Source organism: Peromyscus leucopus, chromosome 6, assembly GCF_004664715.2.
Source record: "Peromyscus leucopus breed LL Stock chromosome 6, UCI_PerLeu_2.1, whole genome shotgun sequence".
Lineage (NCBI taxonomy): Eukaryota > Metazoa > Chordata > Mammalia > Rodentia > Cricetidae > Peromyscus > Peromyscus leucopus.
Window position 1 is genome coordinate 101,376,773 of NC_051068.1, and position 16,028 is coordinate 101,392,800.

Below are 16,028 nucleotides of genomic sequence, written 5' to 3' on the forward strand. Positions count from 1 at the left end.
TATCAGCTAACCGGTCTATGTCCTTGAGCATACTCACCTATCAGCAGCAATAAGTGAGTTCACAGCCCTTTTCAGAACCACAGTGGCATTTGGAGGTCATTTGCTTTAACATCCCAAGTCTTCTCTCTGTGGGGTATGTCAGTGACCATCCAATGCCCACGATAAGGCCTGTGCAAAAGCAATAAGGCATGTCTAGGGAAGAGCACAGTCAAGAAAAATAATAACTTAGTGTAACCAAGCAAGGCTTACAGTGGTGGGGCTGGGTTGCATTCAGTTGAGTTGTTGACCATGAGAGACCCATGGAGATCCCTTAAGAACCCAGGCAGATGCTAGGACAGAAGGTAGCTCTCTGAAAACTGACAGCAGGACCCCAATACTGAGGATGTGAGGTCCCAGCCATACAGCTCATTGAACGTTGAGAGGTTGAACTGGTACTGCATGGAGCCTTCACCATGTTCTAATCTCTTTGGCATGAGAAGGTATTCTGCAGGCTACAGAAAGAGAATCCTGGACACCAACATAGCCATAAAAGCCTTGGCCTACAATCTGTCCTGCTTGCAAGATGCTATGGGGCAATGGTGGCAGAGAACTTGTGAGAGTGGACAACTAATGTTTGGTTTAACTTAAGGTCCACGGTCATGAGAGGGAGCCCTTGCCCTACACTGCCTGGATTGCCAGGAACTAGTTATTGGGTAGTCCAGAGACATAGGCTCAGTGCCTTGTCTAGTCATCATCAGAGAGGCTTCCTTCTTTAGGAGATAGAAGCATGTAGAGAGTCCTACATCCAGACATTATACAAAGAGTCTAATTTGGAGGTCTCCTTCAGGTTCCTGGGGAGATTGAGGAACCCCCTGGAAGAAGAGGAGGAAAGATTGTAGGAGTCAGAAAGTATGGGGAACACCAGGAGACCATGACCCACTGAATCATCTAACCTGGGCTCACATGGGCTCACAGAGACTGAAGCAGCAAGCATGGGTCTGCACCAGATCCTCTGTATATGTTATGGCTGTTAGCTTGGTGCTTTTGTGGGACTCCTAACAGGGGAAACTGGTGTATCTCTGACTTTTTGCCTACTCCTTTTTTTTTTTTGGCTTTTTTAAATTTTATAATTAATTTAATTTTACATATCAGCCACGGATTCCCCTGTCCTCCCTCCTCCCACCCTCCAGCCCTCCTCCCCCAGTTCACCCCCCATTCCCACCTCCTCCAGGGCAAGGTCTCCCCTGGGGAGTCAGCCCAGCCTGGTAGATTCAGGTAAGGCAGGTCCAGTCCCCTCCTCCCTTCACCTAGGCTGAGCAAAGTGTCCCAGCATAGGCCCTAGGTTCCAAAAAGCCAGCTTATGCACCAAGGACAGGCCCTGGTCCCACTGCCTGGGGGCCTCCTAAATAGTTTAAGCTAATCAACTGTTTCACTTATCCAGAGGGCCGTGTCCAGTTTCATGGGGGCTCCTCAGTTATTGGTTCACAGTTCATGCGTTTCCACTAGTTTGGCTATTTGTCCCTGTGTTTTTTCCAATCACGGTCTCAATATCTTTTGCTCCTCTCTCTCACCGATTGGCCTCCTGGAGCTCTACCTGGTGCTTGGCCGTGGATCTCTGTATCTGTGTCCATCAGTCACTGGATGAGAGTTCTATCATGACAGCCAGAGTGTTTGGCCATCCGATTACCAGAGTAGGTTAGCTCGGGCTTTCTCTCGACTATTGCCAGTAGTCTACAGTAGAGTTATCTTTGTGGATTTCTGGAGACCTCTCTAGTACTCTGCTTCTTCCTATTCCCATGGGTTCTCACCTATCATGGTATCTCCTTCCTTGTTCTCCCACTCTGTTCCCTATCCATATATGACCTCCCAGTCCCCTAAGCTCTCTTTCCCCCAACCCTTGCCCTCCATTACACCCATGCATGTCTAGTTTGCTCATGTAGATCTCATCCATTTCTCTGTCATTGGGTGATCCCTGTGTCTTTCTTAGAGTCCTCTATACTAGGTAGCCTCCCTGGAGTTGTGAGTTGCAGTCTGGTTATCCTTTGCTTTACATCTAGTTTCCACTTATGAGTGAGTACATACCATATTTGGAGTCTGGGTTACCTCACTCAGGATAATTTCTAGTTCCATCCATTTGCCTGCAAACCTCATGAAGTCATTATTTTTCTCTGCTGAGTAGTACTCCATTGTGTATATATGTCACATTTTATTTATCCGTTCCTCAGTTGAAGGACGTCTAGGTTGTTTCCAGGTTCTGGCTATTACAAATAATGCTGCTATGAACATAGTTGAGCATGTGTCCTTGTGGTATGACTGAGCATTCCTTGGGTACATGCCCAAGAGTGGTATAGCTGGGTCTTGAGGAAGGTTGGTTCCCAATTTTCTAAGAAAGCGCCATATTGATTTTCAAAGTGGCTGTACAAGCTTGCATTCCCACCAACAGTGGAGGAGTGTTCCCTTTGGTCCACATCCTCTCCAACATAGACTGTCATTAGTGTTTTTGATCTTAGCCATTCTGATGAGTGTAAGATGGTACCTCAAGGACGTTTTGATTTGCATTTCCCTGATGATTAGGGATGTTGAGCAATTCCTTGAATGTCTTTCAGTTATTTGAGCATCTTCTGTTGAGAATTCTCTGTTTAGCTCTATAGCCCATTTTCTTTCTTCCTATTGGGTTGCCTTGTTCAGCCTATATCTGAGGGCTTCTATCTTGTCTTGTTGTATCTTGTTTTGTCCTGCTTGGCTGTCATCTCCTGGAGGCCTGCTCTTTTATGAAGAGGAAACAGAGGAGGAGTGGGTTTAGTAGAGAAGGGAATTGGGTTGGGAGAAGTGGAGGGAGGGGAAACTGATTAGAATGTATTTGTGAGAGAATCTATTTTCAATAAAAAAAGAAAAAGAAAATTTTAAAAAAGGAATGATTTTGCAATTATTTCAAAAGAAGTGTCTAGATTTGCACAGTAGAGGTGAGCAAGATAAAAATGGTTTTACTGCCGGGCGGTGGTGGCGCGCACGCCTTTAATCCCAGCACTCGGGAGGCAAAGCCAGGCGGATCTCTGTGAGTTCGAGGCCAACCTGGGCTACCAAGTGAGTTCCAGGAAAGGCGCAAAGCTACACAAGAGAAACACTGTCTCAAAAAACCAAAAAAAAAAAAAAAAAATGGTTTTACTACCTAAGTATACACAACTTCAGCAATGGGTTCTACCCTGAAGGCAGGAAGGAACAGACACCCTCTGTTTATAACCCCTAAGGGTCTAGAACAAGTCAGGCAAAGTATGTCTGAGACAGTGTCGGCAAGAACAAAATACTGAGAATTTAAAAAAAAAAAAAAAAGCTTCCATGAAGAAACAATATGATAGTATGCAAAGGGAAGTAAAGAATTAATATAACAAATATTAAATGATTTTTTGGTGATTACAATTGTGAGCAAGAACAAGCCTTTGAGTTCCTACTGGAACAATATAATTTTTTTTGAACCAAGAAATGGATGCCTTGACTTACGTTTTTGGTTTTGTTTATTTGCTTGTTTGTTTGTCCTGAGATTATATAATTAAATTAATTCTTCCTTTCCTTTCCTTCCTCCAAAACCCTCCCAGGTACCCTCACCTTTCTTTCCTTCAAATTCATGACCTACTTTTCTTTGATTGTTGTAATCTGGAATAAGACATCCACCGTGCTTAGTATGGCTTCAGAGACTGACCTACCTGGGCCAAGCAGGGGATAAAAAGAAGACAGACACACAGACACAGACACACATACAGAAAAGCTTGGATTGGGTGGAATGTGCTCACTATAATGGAGAGCAGCAACTTCAGCCCAGAACATCAGTGCATTTGTTTTATACATATGAATGAAGGAGACATCAGTGCATTTGTTTTATACATATGAATGAAGGAGACGAGTTTTTTGTATACAGCTGAATCAGGAGGTATCTTTATGATAAACAGCTAAGCAAGGGGGCAGGCTGATTTAACCTTGGTAGTTCTGTGTAGGTGAGGAGGCTCAGGCACAGTCGCCCCTGAAGAAGAAGCTGTGGTTGATGAGTCTGTACATGTTGTCAACATTTGCATTCAGACCAAAGGAAGGCTTCACCATCCCTCTGAGCCTCACCCTGGGGAGGTGTTGCTATTCCCATGGGGCTAAGGCACTGGGGTCCTTGGCATAGCTGTGCCCACATCAACAGCACACATTCACTTAGGATTTTGTCTGCTCCGTACACATTGCTTCTCTCATAAATAGATCCTGACCACAGTTTCTCCCCCCTCCATTCCTTCCAGCCCCCCACCTCTCCTCTTTCCCAGATCCACTTCCCCACATACATCACTTTCACTTTAGAGATTTTTTCCTTAAGTTAATTCACATGGATATTTATTCATCCGTGATGCTGGAGTCGCTGTTTATTCTATTAGATTGGGAGATACATTGTTCATGCTTTAGCTGCCCCTTTGAAAAAATAGCCAAATGAATGGAAGTCTAAAAGTACAAAACAATAACGTGAATTAAAGTAAGCTGTAGTCGAAAAGTTGCCTGAGATGGCTTACTGTGGTGATCAGATGGCTGAATACCCTGTCATGATAGAACTCTCATCCAGTGATTGATGGAAGCAGATGCAGAGATCCATTGCTGTGTCCCAGGCCAAACTCCAGGAGTCCAATCAATGAGAGAGAGGAGGGATTCTATGAGCAAGGGATGTTGAGACCATGACTGGAAAAAGTACAGAGCTAGTGGAAATGCATGAACCGTGGACCAATAGCTAAGGAGCCTCCATGGTACTAGACTAGGCCCTCTGGATAAGTGAGACAGTTGTTTAGCTTGAACTGTATAGGGGACCCCCAGGCAGTGGGATAAGAACATGTCCCTAGTGCATGAGCCAGCTTTTTGGAGCCTAGTGCCTATGGTGAGACACTTTGCACAGCCTTGGTGCAGGGAGGAGGGGCTTGGACCTGCCTCAGCTGAATGTACCAGGCTCTGCTGACTCCCCATGGGAGACCTTGCCTTGAAGGAGGTAGGAATGGGGGTGGGTGTTGGGGGGAAATCTGAGGAGCTAGAGGAGAGAAGACAGGGGAATCTGTGGTTGATAAGTAAAAATGAATAAAATCTCTTAATAAAAAAATAATAAATAAAGTAAGCTATAATTTATTATAGCTACCAAGACCCAAATTATCATTTCTATGGTTTACAGTTATTACAGATTCCCCAGTATCACTCTATGCCCCACATATAATGGTGAAAGAATGGAAATTTTTAGTAACATTGCATTTCTAAGTATCTGAAGAGGAAAGAGTAACATGGGGGAGTATACACACATACATTTTTTGAAACATGAAAAATGCCCAAATATATATTACCATGTCTGAAAACATTCTGACATTGAAAATGTAATATAAAAGAAAATTTTTTCAAGAAAAAAAAACGAGGTGTTTGGTAGATGAAGGTGTGAGATCTGCTCAGTTGACTGTGCTTTGTAAACATTTACATTATCCTGAGGCAAGTCATACTTATGGACTTCCTGCACGCTGTGTAACTTTAGCCTGAGTTGTGTTAGCGTCATTCCTCATACAGATGTTGTGCAAGTGGTGTAGGGCATGTGTTCCTGACAACCTCGACAATTCCTTCTCAACAGTTCTTACAGAAAGGGCAGGGCTACATGACAGCCCCAGATGGTCTGCAAGTAAAGAGCAGAAAAAGTTCCATAATTGATTTGCTGTTTGTTGAGATACCCTAAATGTTCAGCTTCAACTTTTACCTAATCCATCCATTCCACCTTTGTTATGTTTTTGCCCTTAAAAAAAAAAAAAAAAAAAAAAAAAAAAAAAAGGAAATCCCAACAGTGGTTGGGTTTATATGCTTAGTTGTTTAAAAAAAAAGCCCAGAAACTTGGCTGAGGAAACGGCCTCTCCAGAACTTTGCTCAGTTGTTCCACTGGGAAGGCTGTTAACATCCATGCTTAGTCAATCTCTAGAAGGCTCTACCAAGGTGCTTAAACACAGTGCTGGTTCTTTTTTGAAGTAACCTTCAATATATTCTCTGGATGGCCTCCATAAGCTATTTCTAAAAGCAGAAAATCCTTCTAAGGGAAAATTTTCCTATTAGATTTTAAGAGTTGCCATCATCAGAGATGTGGGAACAACAGTGATATCAACAGACATCAGAGAGGGGAGCTCAGCCCTGTGCAGCTTCTTACAATGGAGTTTCGTTTTGCTTTATGTCATGTGATCTCTTTTGACTGATTTTTCTCTGGCAGCTGTGCTGGTTTTGAAGACAAAGGCTCAGGATTCTGGAAAAGGTCTTTATCCTGAGTAATAACCAATGTCATGAGAATCTGCTGGAATCCAAGGGTAGTGAGATATAGAAAACATCCACATTTACTTAAAGTTCCCAAACTAAATTGGGGAAGCTTGATGATGGATGTAAACACTTACTGTGGTAATTCTTTAGAGGGAGAAAGGACTAGTGGAAGTGGAGGTGTCCTAAGCTAGATGGGCTTTTACTTACCCATGCTCTTTTAAATGGGTTATCACTGAGCACTCTTTACCAACACTCTTTTGTGTTATCAAAAACATAGAATTGTGCAACTAAAGAATCAGGAAAGTAATATGGATACTTATAAACCCTCAATGAGCTCTGTTTTCAATTCCACTAATGTCTTTTTGTTCTACTCTTTAGTTGAAACTATTTACTATTTCAATGAAGATCAAAGTTGGAAGAATAACATTTCCATGTATAAGACTTGAAATAGTTTCAGCTAGTCCTGATTCATTGTCAAATGCATTGTAGCATCATCTTTCGAATGGTCAACGGAGGCCTCTGTATTAAAGGCTTGGACTAGGGAAGCACTTCTAGAAGGTGGAAAAAGTTTAAGAAAGTTAGGTCTATGGGAGGTCTTTAGGTCATTGTGGCAAAGTCTCCAATGTGATTGTGTGTACTACTGCCTTCCAATTTTTCAATATATTTGCTTTATAGTTGATAAAGTAAACATTTTTGCTTAGCCACATACTCCAGGCACGGCATACAGCATTGCCATAGGATACAAACCACAGGGCTAGCCAACCACGGAGTGTCATCTCAAAGAGTTGTGATGAACATAATTATTTGCTCTTTTATAAGGAACTTTTCCTTATTTCTGCTTTCTCATAATTTTATAATTATTTAGATTTATGTCAAGAGAAGCTATAACCCAAGCCCCAATGGTACAGACTAACCCCAGGGTCATTTAAAATCTGTGATTTCAGTCTCTTGGTCTGCCACAATGGACCCCTTTAATAGGGGAGGATTTCTACACAGACTCATATACCAGGATGTACCTTTAGACCCAGAAACTTGACCCACCTTCATTGATTCACAAATTAGGCAATGACATTATATTTCTTATTCCTTCCAGAATTTCTGAATGGACTAGCTGGGGAAAGATACCCTGTCAAAGTCAATAGGCAATGACTGGAAAGGTTGCCTCTTTCTTCAAATGTGCCAACACCAAAACAAGTTCAGAAGAATCATAAATGATTCTGGAACATAACATTTCCAAAGAAACAGAGAAAAACACCAATAACTAATCTAAAGAAATGGATAACTACAAAGAATGTGACAAAACTTAAAAATATGAATTATCTTCAATAACTCAGTAAATTACATGAGAACTTAGAGAATAAAGCATAGTTGAGAAAACTACACAAGAACAAAATGAAGAATTCAACCAAAAGAAATAATTAAAAGAACCCAACTGAACTTTTGGAACTGAAGAACACAACTAATCTGAAAATGCTACAGAGAACATTAACTGCCTACTAGCTCAATCGGGAGAAAGTAGCAAGTTCAAAGACAGAGCATTTGAAATTGCCCGGCCAGAGGAACAAAAGCATAGGCAGTTTTTGCTTTAGGGTATTTGTTTTTATATTCAAACAAAGTGATGCGGTTTAGGTTTATCTTGTCCATTCTCTGTTAAGACCTAAAATCAGCCACCTCTTCAAGGAGACTTACAAGGTTTCTTCAGTTGAGAAAGTGTATTAGAAATAAAAATCTGCATTTTGTGTTTTGTGTCTGGCGTATCTCAGTTGACAGAGAAGAAGATATATTTGCCTATACATATATGTACATTTCCATATACACTCAACTTCATAGTTGAGTTCTAGTCTAAAATTAACAAGAAATCATACTGACTACTATAAATATAACCTAATATCATATGGAGTTTACTTCCTGTGTTAGTCAATTTTCTGTAACCATAACAAAATACTGAGATAATTAACTTACAAAAAGAAAAGGGTTATTTTGGCTCACAGGCTTTGATATTTTGACATCCATGAATTAGCACTCCCATGCTTTTAGACCTCTAGCAAGTTAGCACATCATGATAGGAGAACACTTACTTCATGGGTGCATGAGAAAAAAAGGGGAAAGGTGTGCATTTCAGTGCATTTCTTTTAAACTTACACCAAGACCAAGCACAAAGGCTCCATAGTTCCCAGTAAGTGCCACTCCTGCATTGGGGGCTGGGAGCCTTAACATAGGTTTTTGAAGGATACTCCAAATCCAAACTAAAGCATTCCTTCTGCTTTATTGTAAGCCACCATGCCAGCGAGAGGAAAGCCATCTGCTGTCCTTTGGTTAATTCCAGGAAATGTCTTAGTGGCTCCAGAATTCCGTCCCTGCCCTCCTGTATGAAACACCTTCAAAATTAAGGTATGTTGTTCATAGACATTGGCTTTTGCGTTAGTTTCTGCTCAATTTCAAAATCAGTTAAGACAACATCATATTTCTCCTCACAATCTTCAGTTGGGTTTTTTATCTACTGATAGATACCTTTAACAAATATCTATATAACCATGAGGTATTTATTATTTACTTTGTTAATAATATAAATCACATGAAAATAATATGAACATATGGACCCCACTTGGTCATATTGTGTTTCCCTTTTAACATATTGGTAAATATAAAGGATTCTGTATCCGTGTTCATGAAAGATACTAACCTGTTAATTTTGTATCTGATACATACATGGTTTAAGTATTAGAATGTATTTGTCTCACAAAATGAACTGAGCAGTGTTCACTCTGCTAGTATTTCCTGAAGTTGTGGAGAACTGGCAATTAAATCTCATTTATTATGTCAAATAATGGACAAAAATGTGGCAGATGGTCCATTCTAGAGAATAGAAGATCAAAGCTTGAGGTAGCATCACACAAGAACGTCTTAGTGTGCCACCCCATGGTATACAGACCACAAGAAGGTGAGAGAGACATAAAAGAAAATGGCACCACCGTGCCTTCATACTCAGCACTAGTTAGTATAATTATAATTGTCATCTAAACACCATTCAATAGGTCCCACTATTAGAATGGGAACTTAGTTTCACTGGCACACTTGGTGTAGAATATATTACAGCCACAGCAACACTGAATTCTACAGCATGCCACAGACCTGTATGGGTTGCAGTTTCACTGTCCTTTATTTACAAATATACATATTTTTAATTTGCCATGAGACTTCATGACTTATACAAGTCAAGTCCTGTATGACGTTTAGGGCTGTGTGCCATAATTTCCAAATAGATGTTCATTTTCTGATTACCTATTATTAAATTCTAGTTCAATTCTATTGTTTGAAATTTTGCTGAACGGTTTCTATTTTCTTTGTAAACGTAGTCTCCATAGTTAAGAATCTGAACTTCCTTTATGAGTGGCCATGTGTACTCAAAACCAAAATGTATCATTTGTTTTCTTTCTGTAGGGGTATTTGGCTAATAACAATTAAGTAAACTTAATTGATAAGTATAGCATCATATATATTCTTGCTGCTTTTTGTTAAGAGGATCTAGCCTTGATCATACAAAGAGTATTTAAGCCTCCAACTGTAGCACTGGCTGGCTGGCTGGCTTTCTTCTGGAAGTTCGCTGCAAACTCTGCTCCCGTGTGTTGTATGCTTTGCATGTGTAGACAGATTTTAGTGTAAAATGTCCCTCTTTAATCTAGTTTTCTTTTTGTAAAGTCTGTTGTGTCCTAAAGTTTATAACTGTTCAGCTTTTTTTTTCATTTCTGTGGGTTTTTTTAAATTTAATTTTGAGAATTTCATATAGATGTACTTTGTTTATATCACTCACTTCTTCATCTTCTTTCTCCAACTCTGATGTCCCTCACACTCCTCACATACATGGCCTCTTATAAATCAAAACTGAGATCATTTTGTATTGTTCATACGTGTTTATAGCTGGCCTCTTGAAAGAAGCTAACCTTTAAGGCAGTGGTTCTCAACCTTCCTAATGCTGTGATCCCTTAGTACAGTTCCTCATGTTGTGGTGACCCCCAACCAAAGCATTATTCCTGTACTGTAATCTTGCTACTGTGATGAATCATAATGTTGATGATACTGTGATGAATCATAATGGCTGACTGTTTAGCCCTGATAACCAATTAGTGTGCTCTTTCCTGTGGAGGGCCATCTTTCCTGCTCCCAGATTTACTCAGTTGCCTGTAGTTATTTGTGTAGGGTTGAGGCCTGTGGGCTTTCTCCCATCCACTTTGGTGTGTTTGTTGGTGTCCTCCTTTTCTAGCTCATATTTGGGTGGTCATGTCGGTGAGACTTTACAGGCATAGCTTCTGACATGACTACCTGATCCTCTAGACCTTACAACCTCTCCAGGCCCTCTTCTGCCATGTTCTGGGATCCTTAGGTGTTGGAGTGTTTTATGGATATGTCTATTGGGAGTGAGCTCCACAACTCAGCGTATTAGTTGGTTGTGATTTTCTGTAGAGGCCTCTGTCTGATGCAAGGAGAAGTTTGTGTTATTTTTCAGGTACGATATTGCTGAGATTTCCTGATTTCCTGTCATCTATAAGACACTATACAACAGGTGTCCTGTCCTGGTCCTTTGGCTCTGAAAATCTTTCTGCTCCTTCTTCTGTGATGTATCGTGAACCTAAGGGACAGGTACTGTATCATAGATGTACCAATTGGGGTTGAGCATCCACGGCCAGTTGTCCTCTGCATTTAACTCATTGTGGCTTTCTGTAATGATCTCTATATCTGAAACTTCAGACTGGACTAATATTACTGTGTGACATTTTTCTCATAAAATTTAATGAGTTTTGTACTAGAATTGGATTGTTTTGTTTTGATTTGGGGATTGTGTATTTGTTTGTTTCTTTAGACAAGGTCTTGCTCTGTAGCTCTGTTTGAGTCCAAATTCATGATGTTCCTGCCCCAGTCTCTGGAGTGTTTAGATTACAGGTATGCCTCAACATATCAGGTCTGGGGCTTCTTTTTCATTCATTTTAACAGTCTGTCTTCTAATTGGTGTATCTGCACTGTTAATGTTTTTATTGATGGTTACATCAATATCTAGTCCTTTGTTATAAATTTACTTTATTGTTTTTAACTTGAATACAAAGTAGTCATTTCACATTTACATGCATACTTTTTTGTTTTTATTAATGTTCCTTTTCTGCTCTTTTCCACATCCTCTTCTCTCCACTTCTTGTATCCCCCCCTTTTCTCTGCCAGTGGTCCCTTTTCTGTCTTCCTGTCACATGTATTCTATTACCCCTCCCCCTCCTTTTCCACAGGCCCTAATTTTCTCCTCTTATAACTTCCTTTCCAATTTCATGGCTTATACCCCATGCACACAAATATAACACATACAAAAATTGAAACATTGGGTGTAGTGGGTAGTTGTTCCAGCTTTGACCTGGAAGTACTACCCCCATTGAGGCTTCTGGTAACTGTCACACCTACCTATAACCTGCCCCGAGGCAGGACCGAGATGGGAGCCCTTAAGACAGGAGATCCAGATGTGCTGGCGCTCTTGGTTCCTAGTGATCCTGGATGCTGGATGGTAGACTAAGCAGAGTTCTCCAGAGAATACTGCTGGATTGCATCTCACCTCTATTGGATCCTGTAACCAATCCCTTTACTTACTGTAAGATGCCCCAAAATAAACTTTCCTTTTAACTACGTGGAGTTGCCTTAATAAATCCCCCATTAATTGGCTATATATATATATACATATATATGAGAGATTATGAAGTACTTCTTTCTGAGTCTGGGTCCCGTAACTTGTTATAATATTTTCCAGATCCATCTTTCCTGCAAATTTTATTTTTTCTTCATGGTTGAATAAAATTCCACTGTGAATATGTACCATATTTTCTGTATCCATTGATTTCTTGATGGACATATGGTTTGGCTCCATTTCCTGGTTACTGTAAATACTGCAGCAATAAACATAGATGTGTAAGTATCTCTTTGGCATATTGACTTAAGAGTCCTTTGGATATATGCCCAGAAGCACTATAGCTGGATCATATAGTATCTCTGTTTTTACTGTTGTGAGAAATCTTTATAATGATCTCCTTAGTGGCTACACCAATTTACACTACCACCTGCAGTGTCTCAGGGCTCCTCTTTTCCCACATTCTCATAAGCATTGTTGTTGTTTGTTTTCTTGATGAAAGTCATTCTTCCTGGGCTTAGATGGGGTCTCAAAGGAGTTTAAATTTGCATGTCTGGTGTCTAAGGTTACTGAATAGTTTTAAAGTATTTATAGATAGTTGTGTTTCTTCTTATTTTAACTGACTGTTCACATCATTAATCTGTTTGCCCACTGGAAAATTTCTTTTTCTGGTGTTTGATTACTGAAGCTCTGTATATATTATAGGTATTTGTAGCTACTTTCAGCTACAGGTATTAGCCTCCGTCTGAAGTATACCTGGTATAGATTTTCTCTTGTGCTGTAGGCTGTCTTTTTACTCTAATAAAGGTTCCTTTGCTGTGAAGTAGCACTTTCATGTAATCCCATTTGTCAACAGTTGTGGCTCTTATCTGTAATGTTGGAGTCCTCTTTAGAAAGTCCATGTATGTGCCTATATCTTGATATATTTCCCTATAATATTTTCAGCATTTGAGGTTCTTAAACTAAGGTCTTTTTGAAATGTAGTTATGCACTACATTTTGAAATGACTTTTCTACAGTATGAAGCATGGTTCTAATTTCACTCTCTTGCATGTGGACGTCAGTTTGCCAATACCAGTCATTGAATTAACTGTCTTCTTTATCATGGACATTTGTCACATTTTTGACAAAACATACATGGCTGTAGCTGTATATTTTCTTGGTCCTCAGTTCTGTTTGATTGGTTGACAGATCCAATTTGTTGTTTTGCCATTGCCATACTATTTTTGCCATTATGACTCTGTCGTGTAATTTGAGGTCAAGTATTGTGATACCTCAACAGTTGTTTTCTGGTCAGTATTGCTTTGACTATTCAGTTCTTTTCTATGTCTGTATGAAGTTTAGGATGGGGTTTTTGTTTTGAACAGAACACCAGTGGAATTCTGATGGTGATTGCATTTAATCTGTCAACCACTTTTTATAAATTAGCCATTTTCAGAATATTAACTCCATCTTGTTAGCATTTAGATGTTACCTGGCCGGCCCCTTGGGGTCCTAACCAGTAGGCAGGCAGTACCTTGGCCTGCTCAGGGTCGATTTGTCCTTGCTCTTTGTGTGATGACTCACTAGGCAGCTTGTGCCGTCTCTCATTTTTTTTCTGCCTCATTCATAGAAAATAAGCCTACTAGCAATGTAAGCCCAACCTCTCATTCCAAATGGCTGCTTACTGGGCACTCCATATCTCAATATTTCACAGGACCTGTGCAATGTCTACCAGCGATCCAATAGGTGGAAGGGTGTAGCTAGAGATTTTCTGGTCCTGCCTGGCTCACAGGACAAATCTCTCTCACCCACCAGTCCTGCAGCCACTCAAACCCAACTAAGTAAACACGCAAAGACTTATATTACTTATAAAATGTATGGCCATGGCAGGCTTCTTGCTAACTGTTCTTACATCTTAAATTAACCCATTTCTATTAATCTATCAGTTTCCACGTGCCTCATGGCTTACTGGTATCTTAACATCTGCTTCTCATCCTGGCAGCTGGCAGTGTCTCTCCTGACTCAGCCTTCCTGTTCCCAGAATTCTCTTCTCTGCTTGTTCCGCCTATACTTCCTGCCTGGCTACTGGCCAATCAGCATTTTATTTATACAGAGCGATATCCACAGCAGAAGGGAGTACCCTACCTGAGTTATGCACTCCTGTCCCTCCCGCTTTTCGGTTCTGCTTCTCTGCCCTGTTCACTCTCCTCTCCCAGCAGTCTGGAAGACCCATGGCTTGGGCTCTGGCCTGCAGGATGCCTTCCTTATCTCCTGCTCCCTGCTTCTGTGCCTGCTAGCATCTCATGCTTTTGCTCAAAAACGTCTCATTCTTCTGTTTGTCCTGTCTCTTCACTCCCTGCCTCCCTCCTTCTTTACTGATGCCACCACAGCCTGGGGGAGGGGGCCTCTTTCCTGCCTGCCTGAGTTGCTACCCCGTTTCCAGCTTCCCCTTCAGCATCTTCTCTGCACTTGGTAAATGAAGCACCACTACTCACACCTGGACTGACAATGCCCTGCTGCCCACAGTGCGCTGGCCCAATATGAGCAGCATCTGCCTCCACCACCTTGGCCATAAAACATCTTTGTGGTGATATATTGTGTCCCCTAATATACTGTGTCTCCCAGTGAAATTTATCTGAGGATCAGAGGAAAAAGCCAGCCACTGTATTAACATAGACTCAGGCAATGGTAGCACATACCATTAGTCCTATCACTTGGGAGGAAGGAATCTGTCTGGATCTCTGTGAGTTCAAGTCCATACACAGAACACAGCCAGGCATGGTGATACGTGCCTTTTATCCTAGCACTAAGCATAGAGGTCCAGAGGTCTGTGCAGACAGGAAGTGACAGAGCTAGGCAGGAAGAGAAAGTTATGAAGCTGGGCTGAGAGAGCAAATGAGAGGACAGAACAGAAAGGCATATAGGTGTGGGTAGACAGGAAGTAGCTCACTTTGGAAGCTGCAGAGTTGGTGAGGTGAGGTTAGCTGTGGCTTTTCCTATTCCTCTGATCTCTCTCAGGCTTTAACCCCAATTTCTGGCTCTGAGGTTTTTTTTTTTTTAATAAGACCGTTTAACAAGATTAAAAGATTTGTCTACACATCTTTTATTCTTATAATTTCTTACATGCTGCTTTATATTTAAACTCTGATTTTAGGATTTTTAAGTTGGTCAGCTGACACAGTTTCCTGGAAAAACTTTTTGTTTGTCTTTCTGTTGTAATGTACAAATGTGGCAGGCACAGTGTGCTTGGTTTGTTTTTGAATGTCTGAGATTACGTGTTCCGTATATCTTGCTAACAGTGCTCAGCTATGCTCGCTATCAGCTTGAGCTCAGATTTTATGATGACAGAGAAAATTATTTATGTTGTTCTACCTTATTATGAAAAAAAAGCAGCTAAGAAATTGGGTATGGTTTAAAGACCTAAAAAATGTGTAATTCCAGATTTAAACTGCTCTGGAAAATACCACATGGGCAGTCACCATCTTGACTAATGTCAAGGACAAACAGGTCATATGGCTTTACTACCTTCTTTAGTAAGGGTGGTCACATGAACTATATAGACTCCTGTGTGGTAATTCCTGTTCTGTCCTAAAAACAAGGCTTGTAAAAGATAGAATTTAAAACAATGCTGGTTTACTGAGATATTAAAGCTGCACCTCTGCATTCATATACAGGGATGAATCTTGCTGTTTTGTGACCTAAGAATAAGCCCATTGATACTGAAACTAAATTGTTTGCAATATTAAAATTTGGTTTTGACTTATATATCTTAGGACCACAGCTAAACACCAGAGACTGGGATAGTCCTATTTGATGATACCTAAACAGTCTGATAAAGGGTCTCTCCTTATCTAAGTTCTATTCAGGCTAACAGAGACCAATTTAAGAATATGTGCCTAATCTTCTTGCTTTTACTAATATTAGTAAGCTTTAACTAATTAGGTAAACTGTATATCCAGATTTAACTTACATATGCTCTCAAAGTTAAGCCTAAGCAACATTTGTCTAACTTAGATATACCTAACAGATTTTGTTCCCCCAATCTTCAAATACTTTTAGAGATCTGGTAACATGGCATTTAATAAAAAGCTTTTTTATGATAGAGAGGCATGCCAGCTCCTGCA